This window comes from Sorex fumeus, unplaced genomic scaffold (genome assembly GCF_029834395.1).
Source record: "Sorex fumeus unplaced genomic scaffold, SorFum_2.1 ptg000009l, whole genome shotgun sequence".
Taxonomy (NCBI): domain Eukaryota; kingdom Metazoa; phylum Chordata; class Mammalia; order Eulipotyphla; family Soricidae; genus Sorex; species Sorex fumeus.
In genome coordinates this window covers 9009071-9018124 of record NW_026606066.1, presented here as the reverse complement: position 1 = coordinate 9018124, position 9054 = coordinate 9009071, and the positions used below count along the sequence as shown (strand labels likewise).

Here is a 9054-nt window from a genome sequence, read left to right as displayed (position 1 = left end):
AAGTAATTAAAATTAAAAAATGAGGGTAAGTAGTGATTATAAGTACAACATTTCTGGAAATAGCACTCAGAATTTAAGACAGCCCTTTACTTCTTGAATTTCCTTAAAAAATTAGAAATAAACAAATATGTATTTATAGTGTTTATTGAATGATTATTTTAATATTGAAGACTGGAAATAAGCTAATGATAGAAACATTTAAATATATTATAAAATAATATAAAAGCATATTTGAATAATTTTTATGACTTAGAATATGTTTATAACATTAAAATAAAGCAATATAAGAACAATGCACAAGGCATAATGTCAATTTGGCAAAACTATATTACAAGAAAAGACATTGGAAGGAAAAATATCAAGACATTAATGCAATCTTTTTAGAACAGTCGGTAGGGCATTTGTCTTGCACGCGGACGACCCGGGTTCAATTCCTCCTTCCCTTTCGGAGAGCCTGGCAAGCTACCAAGAGTATCCCGCCTGCACGGCAGAGCCTGGCAAGCTACCTGCAGCGTATTCAATATGCCAAAAGCAGTAACAACAAGTCTCACAATGGAGACATTGTTGGTGCTTGCTCCACCAAATTGATGAATAACGAGACGACAGTGCCAAGATTATTGAATTTGTTATTTGGAGCATTGTAATTCTCATTTATTTACCAGGAATTGGTACCAAGATGTCCAGTAAATGCCTGAAGACATGCATTTTCAAATGTGTGATTATTATATATAATCGTATATATAAACACATATTCATTATAAATTTTTATTATTTAGTCACAATAAATTATTAACTATAATGTGAGAGAAGTAATCTGGAGTTCCGACTCCATTGACGATCGAGAATCAGGGATACTGTCTCGTTTGCCAAGGAATCAAAAATGAGATGGGCTGGACACATATGCGATTTGGAGATGACCGCTGGCTGGACTAGAGCTGTTACTGACTATATTCCAAGGGATGTCAAAAGATCATGTGGCCGTGCACCTAGGAGATGGTCAGACTTCCTCATCAAGACCCTGAACAAATGGTTTGAGGCTCTTCATGTTTCTGTAGGGAGCAAATGCTATTGGGCTACACTAGCACATGACAGGGACAAATGGAGACATTACTGGTGCCCACTCAAGAAAATCAATGAGTAATAGGATATAAAGTGATCAATGATGAAATAATAAATGGAATAGTTTATCAATAATCCCTAATTAAAGTTAAACATTAGCTTTCATCAAAATATTGTGATCTGGGGAAAAATGCAAAAGAATGGTCTGTATGCATTTCTGTGTCTGATGGTTAACTGTGGATGTCTTAAGGAATGATAAAACTACGTATATGGAGATCAATAGGCTTCACTTATTTATCACTGTACAGTTAAAGTAATTTGTTATACATTGATCATCTGAAGTCCATTTTAAATAACGGCATGGGTTCAATTGGTAGATCTCATTTAAGATAGTGACACTCATAATTAATATAATTTAGATATAAAAAAGAGTAGAACTAACAGAAACATCTGCATCTCAATACCTCTAAGTTTCATCATGTTTAACTGAATTCTACTAATTCATAAAAAGTCCCCAGACACTTTTCAAAGGGATAGTTGTAATTCACATAAGTTCACAAAAAGAGTAGTTATGTTCCTGTGCTCCAACCTCTTAACAGCATACAACCTCCAAATATGCCTGGCAATTATGTATGGATGCCTCTAAATGATTGGGTAACATTACCCTTTTGTGAAAGATACTAACGTGAAAATTTCTCCCTAAAGGTAGCTCTCTAAAATACCTGTTTTCTTTGTCTCTTTTTTCTCAAACTTAATTAATTTTTTTATGAAGTTGGGAAGATAAGACAAAGGGTAAGGTGCTTGCATGTCCCTGACCCTGATTCAATCACTGGCACCATTATGGCTCTCTAAATACCTTTAGGTATGGCTCAAAAGCCAAAATTTTTTAATTGTTTCACTATAGTTTAGTTGATCTAGTTACAATATCATAAAATTTATGAAAGTGATATCTGACTACCATCAAAGTAGTTATATCTGACTACCATCAAAGTCCCCTAATCTGCTATTGATATTCCTCTGGTCTAATCTTTCCCCTCTGCCCCCACAACTTGATAGTAGGCTTTGTAATCTAAGATCAAGGGTCTGCAATTGCTCAATTATGTCTGATTCCTTATTTTGTTTCTCTCTATCTTCAACACCTAAGTGAGATCATCCATTATTTGTCCTTCTCCCTCTGACTTATTTTGCTTAACATGATGTCCGACATTTCTATCCATATTGCAGTAAACTACATGGTTTCATATATATGTTTATATATATGCCACAATTTATTCATTTTTAATTGGACATTTGAATTATTTCTGTATCCTGACTGTTATACTGAGCATTGCAATGAACACAGGTGTGCATATACTCTTTTAAATAAATCTTATATATGCTTTGCGGCTTAGATACAAAGAAGTGAAATTGCTGGTCACATGGGAGCTCAGTTTTTACTTTTTTGAATAATCTCCATACTGTCTTCTGCAGAGGCTGAACCAGAACACAATGCTGCTCCCATGAACAGTAAATGATAATTCCTCTGTCACCACATATCAATAGTAGTTGTTTCCAGTCTTTTTGATATAGAACATTCTCACTTGTGTGAAATTATATCTTATTATTGTTGTGATCACGGCAGAGCCTAGCAAGCTACCCGTTGCATATACGATATGCCGAAAACAGTAGCAATAACGGGTCTCATTCTCCTGACCCTGAAAGAGCCTCCAATACGGCGGCATTGGAAAGGACAAGTAAGGAGAGGCTGCTAAAATATCAGGACAGGGACAGGGACGAATGGAAATATTACTGGCGCCTGCTCAGGCAAATCAATGAACAATGGGATGACAGTGATTCAATGATACAGTGATATTGTTTTGATTAGCAGCTCCACAATAATACATAATTATAAACACTTCTTTATATGCCTGCTACTCATTGAGAAGTCTCTTTCAGAGAAATATCTGTTCTCATTTCCCCATCTCTGATGGGGTTATTGGATTTTTTTCTAAAATATTTCATTTTGTTTTAGTAGTCCCTTTGTAAGTTTTTGTCAGTTTTTCCTGATATGCAGTAGATCTTTGTTTCTTCTTGGTCCATGATGCCAGCTGAGGTTGTCAGTGCAATGAAACCGAACTGATGGGATGGGAGCAAGTTGTTCTGCCACTTTTCTAGATCTTTGAGCTGCACGTCAAATCTGGGGATGATCACGCCACGCTTGTTCAACCTGCTTGTAAGGTTCATGACAATCTTCCCAGCGCGGTGATCAACAATGATTTCAAAACTTTCAGATGTAACCGTGCTTCATCATGATGGTGAGGAACCTGACAATGACCTTGGAGCATGGCCAGATGAGCACCTGGCGCTTGCCACTCTTCTCGGCATTGTTGATGGTCTTGAGTGCATCGGCCAGCACGTTCATGCGCACCATGGCGGTGGCACTGGACGACGGCGAAAAGAAGCCGGGCCCGGGGAATGCACGGAGAAACGAGCGCACAAAGTCTCCTGTCCCCATGCCTGGCTGTCCTCACCAGGGCCCCTTGGAGGGGGCAGGGTTGAGTTTTTCTCCCCTCCCCCCCCACCCGCAGTAGAGCCCCAGCAGCTGAGGACCTCTGGAGCCAGCCACGGCCATGCTGGGACAACTCTCCACATGTTTGGACGGGTCTCATCCATGAAAGAACTGGCAGAGGAACCCAGGCATGCGGGTCCCGAGGCTGAGGTCTCCAAGCCTACTCGAACTGGGAGTGGGCCTTCTCCAACCAGACCCCCCATCTTCCAGTAGGTAGGCGTCACACCCACCAGCTGCCACCAGCGCCAGGTTGGTTCCATCAACGGCCAAGACACAGAGACTATAAAACCCAGTTCCCGGAGGAGAACAACGCAGTCTCCTGCCCCCGCGCCTGGCTGTCCTTACTGGGGCCCCTTGGAGGGAGGAGGGTTGAGTTTCTCTCCCCTGCCCCGCCCCGAGCAGAGCCCCAGCAGCTGAGGACCTCCGGAGCTAGCCAAGGCCGTGCTGGGACCACTCTCCACATGTTCTGAAGGGCCTCATGCATGAAAGAACTGGCAGAGGAACCCAGGCATGCAGGTCCCGGGGCTGAGGTCTCCAAGCCTACTCGGGCTGGGACTGGGCCTTCTCCAACCAGACCCCCCCCCATCTTCCAGTAGGTAGGCGTCACACCAACCAACTGCCGCCAGCGCCGGGTTGGTCCCATCAATGGCCAAGACACAGAGACTATAAAACCCAGCTCCCGGAAGCGTGTGGCAGCATTTGCGGCCATGCGATGTCTTATTATCTTATTTTTCCTTTGGAGAACCTGACAGGCTACCAAAAGTATCCTGCCCGCACGGCAGATTCTGGCAAACTTCCCGTGTCGTACTCAATATGCCAAATACCAGTAACAATGATGGGTCTCATTCTCCTAATCCTGAAAGAGCATTGAAATGGCTCTTTTAAAATCTCAATGCTAGGAAGAAGGAGACGTTACTGGTGCCTGCACAAGGAACTTGACGAACAACAGGATGCTCATGCTCATACTCGTGCAATAGATATTTTTACTGACTTTAATATAACTTTTACTGTTTAAAATTTATTTTGTGGGGCCAACGAGATAGCACAGCATTACTTTGGGTGCAGCCAACCCTGATTCACTCCCCAGCATCCTAGATGGTCCCCTGAGCACCACTAGGAGCTATTTCTGAGTGTAAAGACAAGAGTAAGTCTTGACAACAAAAGCAACAACAAAGATTTCTTTTGATTTATATAATTTTCAAACTTAAATCAGTGATTTTCTGTGTCACTGTATCACTGTATCGCTATCATCCTCTTGTTCATCAGTTTACTCAAGTAGGTGCCAGTTACGTCTCTATTTGTTCCAGCCCTGAGATTTTAGCAGCCTCTCCTTATTCGTCTTTCCCAACGCTGCCATGTTGGAGGCTCTTTCAGGGTCAGGGGAATGAGACCTGTTATTGCTACTGTTTTTGGCATATCGAATATGCCACAGGTAGCTTGCCAGGCTCTGCCATGATTTTCTGAATATGCCATCATATATATCATAAGTTATAACATTGTCATTGTATATTTAACATTTCTAAGTTTGTGGTATTTAAAACTACATTTTCATAGATAACGGGTCTAAAATAATGCTAATAGTGTTGTTAATCAGATATGTCCTCTTTTTGATTACTGTTTTGTAAGACTTAGAGATTAAAATAGAGATTTCCTTTTTTTTTCTATTCTTGTGTTAGTGTCATTTTACATCATTTTATATTTTCATCTATCAAATCTCTAGTTTCTCTGTAGTTAACAATAGTTGTTTTTTCTGTTTACCACTTACTGGTTTCTTAACATTGATCCATCATATGTTCTATAGAATAAATATGACATATTCAAAGGACATTTTATATAGCTTGAATAATGTTACCTAAAGAAACTATTTTATGTGTTTTGGCCTTCCAATTCAAAGCAAGAACATTTTACTTTTATTTTCCAGACAGTTTAAACTTTATTTTTAGTGTGGGTGGGAAAAGTCTCAAGTAGTACTCAGGAGTTTGGGGGATACTTCTCGTGACCCTCAGTCTATAATATGGTGCTTCTTAGGCCCAGAAGTGGTATATACTAACATATCAACCCAGTGATGCTTAGAGAACTCCCAATGTCATATCTCACAGTGTTTGGGGGTATCCAGCATTACACTCATTGATTGTCCGAGGGCCATGCAATGCTAAGAACTGAATTTAGGTTCCTACATGTTCCTGACCATTGTGCTATCTTCACTCTCTCTACCTTGCTTTAAAATTTTTATATTTATTTATCCATAAATACTACTATTTTTACACAGTAACAGTGAATATAGGCTTATTTTGGTTCTTCTCATTTCACTATTGTTAAAGACCATTTATTGCTCACTTTTAAATCTGTATTGCTAGATATGTGATCCAACTAAACTGGGGAACACATATAAGTATCTTGAAGTCATGATTAATTGCAACAGGATAAATCCATGTCATTTCTATCATGTATACATATGCTCTACAAACGGGAAATCACTGTGAAAGAGGGGAGTGGGTAGGTAAATTAAGAATTATTTTTAACTCAGAACTAGTCTTCTTTTGTTTAATCATGATTTAACTTGATCACTTGACTTCCCGTTAATCATCGATTTGCTCGAGCGGGTGCCAGTAATATCTCCATTTGTCCCTGTCGTGTGCTAGTATAGCCCAATGGCATCTGTTTGTTCTAGGAACATGAAGAGCCTCAAACCTGTTTGTGATCTTGATGAAGAAGTCTGACCATCTGGTAGGTGGGCAGCCACGTGGTCTTTTGATGTCCTGTGGAATCCAGTCGGTAATGGCTCTAGTCTAGCGGTAGTCTCTAAATCTCATTACGTGTCCAGCCCCTCTGAATTTTGATGCCTTGGCAAATGAGATAGTGTCCCTGATTCTTGATCATCGATGGAGGTAGAAATTCCGGATTCTTTCTCTCATTTGAGTGAAACGTGATACTCCGAGCATAGCTCTTTCAATTCCTCTTTGGGAGATTCGAATAGTGTTCTCATCCTGTTTGCGTAGGGCCCAGGTCTCTGAGGCGTATGTTAATGCACGAAGATCAGTGGAATCAAAGAGATGTGCCCGGAGCCGGAGGTTCTTTGTCCTCTTAGCTATTTCTTTGACACTCTTGAAGGCATTCCAAGCTACTCTCTTCCTCCTGCACAACTCAGGTGCCAGGTCATTCATCATGCTGACTTCTCGACCTACGTACACATAATTGTTGCATTCAGAGATGGTCGTTCCATTGAGACCGAATGGAGCATCAGGAATGAGTTTGTTTCCATAAACCTTGTCTTCGTAAGATTCAGCTGTAGTCTGACCTTTCCACACTCACGGTTGAAGTCAGCCAGCATTTGTGCCGCTTGGCTAATGTTTGGTATTATTAGAGCAATATCATCAGCAAAGTGGAGGTGGTGTAGTTACCGACCATCTATCTTCACTCACATTTCTTCCCATTCCAGTTGTTACATGATGTTCTCGAGGGTGGCACTGAAGAGTTTCAGAGAAATGGTATCACCCTGCCAAACACCTCTCTTGACATTAATGTTTACTTCTTTGTAGAATGGTGAGATGCTGGTAGTGAATCCGTAATACAGCTCACAGAAGATCCTGATGTATTGAGTTTGAATGCCCTGATTGGCTAGGGCTTCAATGACTGCTTCTGTCACAACAGAATCGAAGTCCTTCTTTAAATCAACGAATGTTAGACAGAGCGGCATCTTGAACTCCCAAGAAACCTCAATGAGCTTGGTTATTGTGTAGATATGGTCGATGGTGCTGAATTTTTTGCAGAACCCAGCTTGCTCGTGTGGTTGTCCTTCATCTAGTGTTCTGCCAATCCTATTCAGGATGACTTGAGTGAACAGCTTGTATACAACAGACAATAGGCAGATTGGGCGATAGTTGCCAATGTCGTGGATGTCTCCCTTCTTGTACAGTAGTACAATCCTGCTGGTTTTCCATTGGAATGGAACCTTGCATTCAGACAGGTAGTGTGTGAAGATCTGAGCAAGCGTATTGGTGAGTACTGATGGCAGGTTCTTCGGGTATTAATGTCTGATCTTGTCTGGGCCAGGGGCTCTTTGTTTCTTTACCGACGAGATGGCATGTTGAATTTCGGAAGGGAGAACATTGGGAATGACATATCCATCCTGGGGAATTTGGTATGTGGGCAGGTGGACATGGCTATCGAAGAGATCTGAGTAGAAGTCATGGATAATCTTCTCCATTGCCCTTCTGGAAGATGTGATAGATCCATCAGGATGTCAGAGGGCAATCATCTTGGTCTTGTAGTTGGCGAAGGACAGGGGGGCAGTACGAATGCTTTTCCGGGCTTCTGCCACATCTACCAGCACTTCTGCTCTTCTCTCTTTAAGGTCTTCCTTGATTGCATCTCTGCACTGCTTTGCGAGCTCGGACATTTGCTTGTGGTTGCCTGAGGCATGCACCAAAACACGTTGGCGAATAAGCTCAAGAATTTTTGAAGACAGGCATTTTTTTGTGTGGCTATCTCTCTCTTGGCATTCCTTGCACAATCATGGAGGTGCTGAATCAGTGGATCGTATTCCTTGTCAATGTTGTCAACAATGGCATCTTCCCATGTTACAGCAACAGTGCCAAAGAGCTCCCAGTTGGTGATTGTTCTGGGAGTTCTCTTCTTAAACTTTTCAGCCCTTTCTCCCCACTCTGTGAAGTAGAATTTTGCACAAAGGAGATGGTGGTCCGATCCCATTTGGAATTTTGGGTCAACAGCAACATCGGTCAGGCAAAACTGTCGATTGAATATGATGTGGTCTATTTCGTTGTGGAACCGTCCACCAGGAGACTCCCATGTCCAACGTTTAGATTCGGCCGTCTGGAACTGTGAATTACCATGAATGGTCTTGATCAACATGATGAACTCAGACAGTCTCTCACCCTGTTCGTTCCATTCTAGGCCATGGGTCCCGATGGCCATGGGTTCTTTGGCTGATCTTCTCGGTCGTATCTTGGCATTAAAATCACCCACAATGATCTTGTAGAAGGTGTGCTCTACTTTATAGAACTTCTCCAGATCCATGTAGAACTTCTCAATTTCTCCTTCATCATAATTGGAAGTTGGTGCAGAGACAATGAAGATAGTCAATGAAGATAGACAATGAAGATAGCTGGCAGTGAGCCACATCTATTCAAATGTAAATGTGTGATTTGGAATGTTAGGCACTCGAATGAATCAATGCTCATGGCCAAGTTCGTGTTGACAAGGACACCGATGCCTCTGATGCCTCTTGTATCGCATGTTCCGAGGAAAAATTCTTCTCCAGTGTCGAAAATGGCATGATGTGATCGGTGCCTTCTTCTCTCAGTCAGACCAATGATGTCATACTTGATCTTTCGCACTTGTACCATCAGGTCCTCGATGGATGCATCCGATGCTAGCATACGTGCATTAAAAGTACAGATGATCATTTTTGTCTTCCTTCGTTTTGG

General features: G+C 41.5%; 1 pseudogene; it reads right to left on the bottom strand.

Annotated features, from left to right (window-relative positions):
- Positions 1–3066: 3066 nt before the first annotated feature.
- Positions 3067–3474, bottom strand: LOC130019787 (40S ribosomal protein S15a-like; annotated as a pseudogene).
- Positions 3475–9054: the final 5580 nt, after the last annotated feature.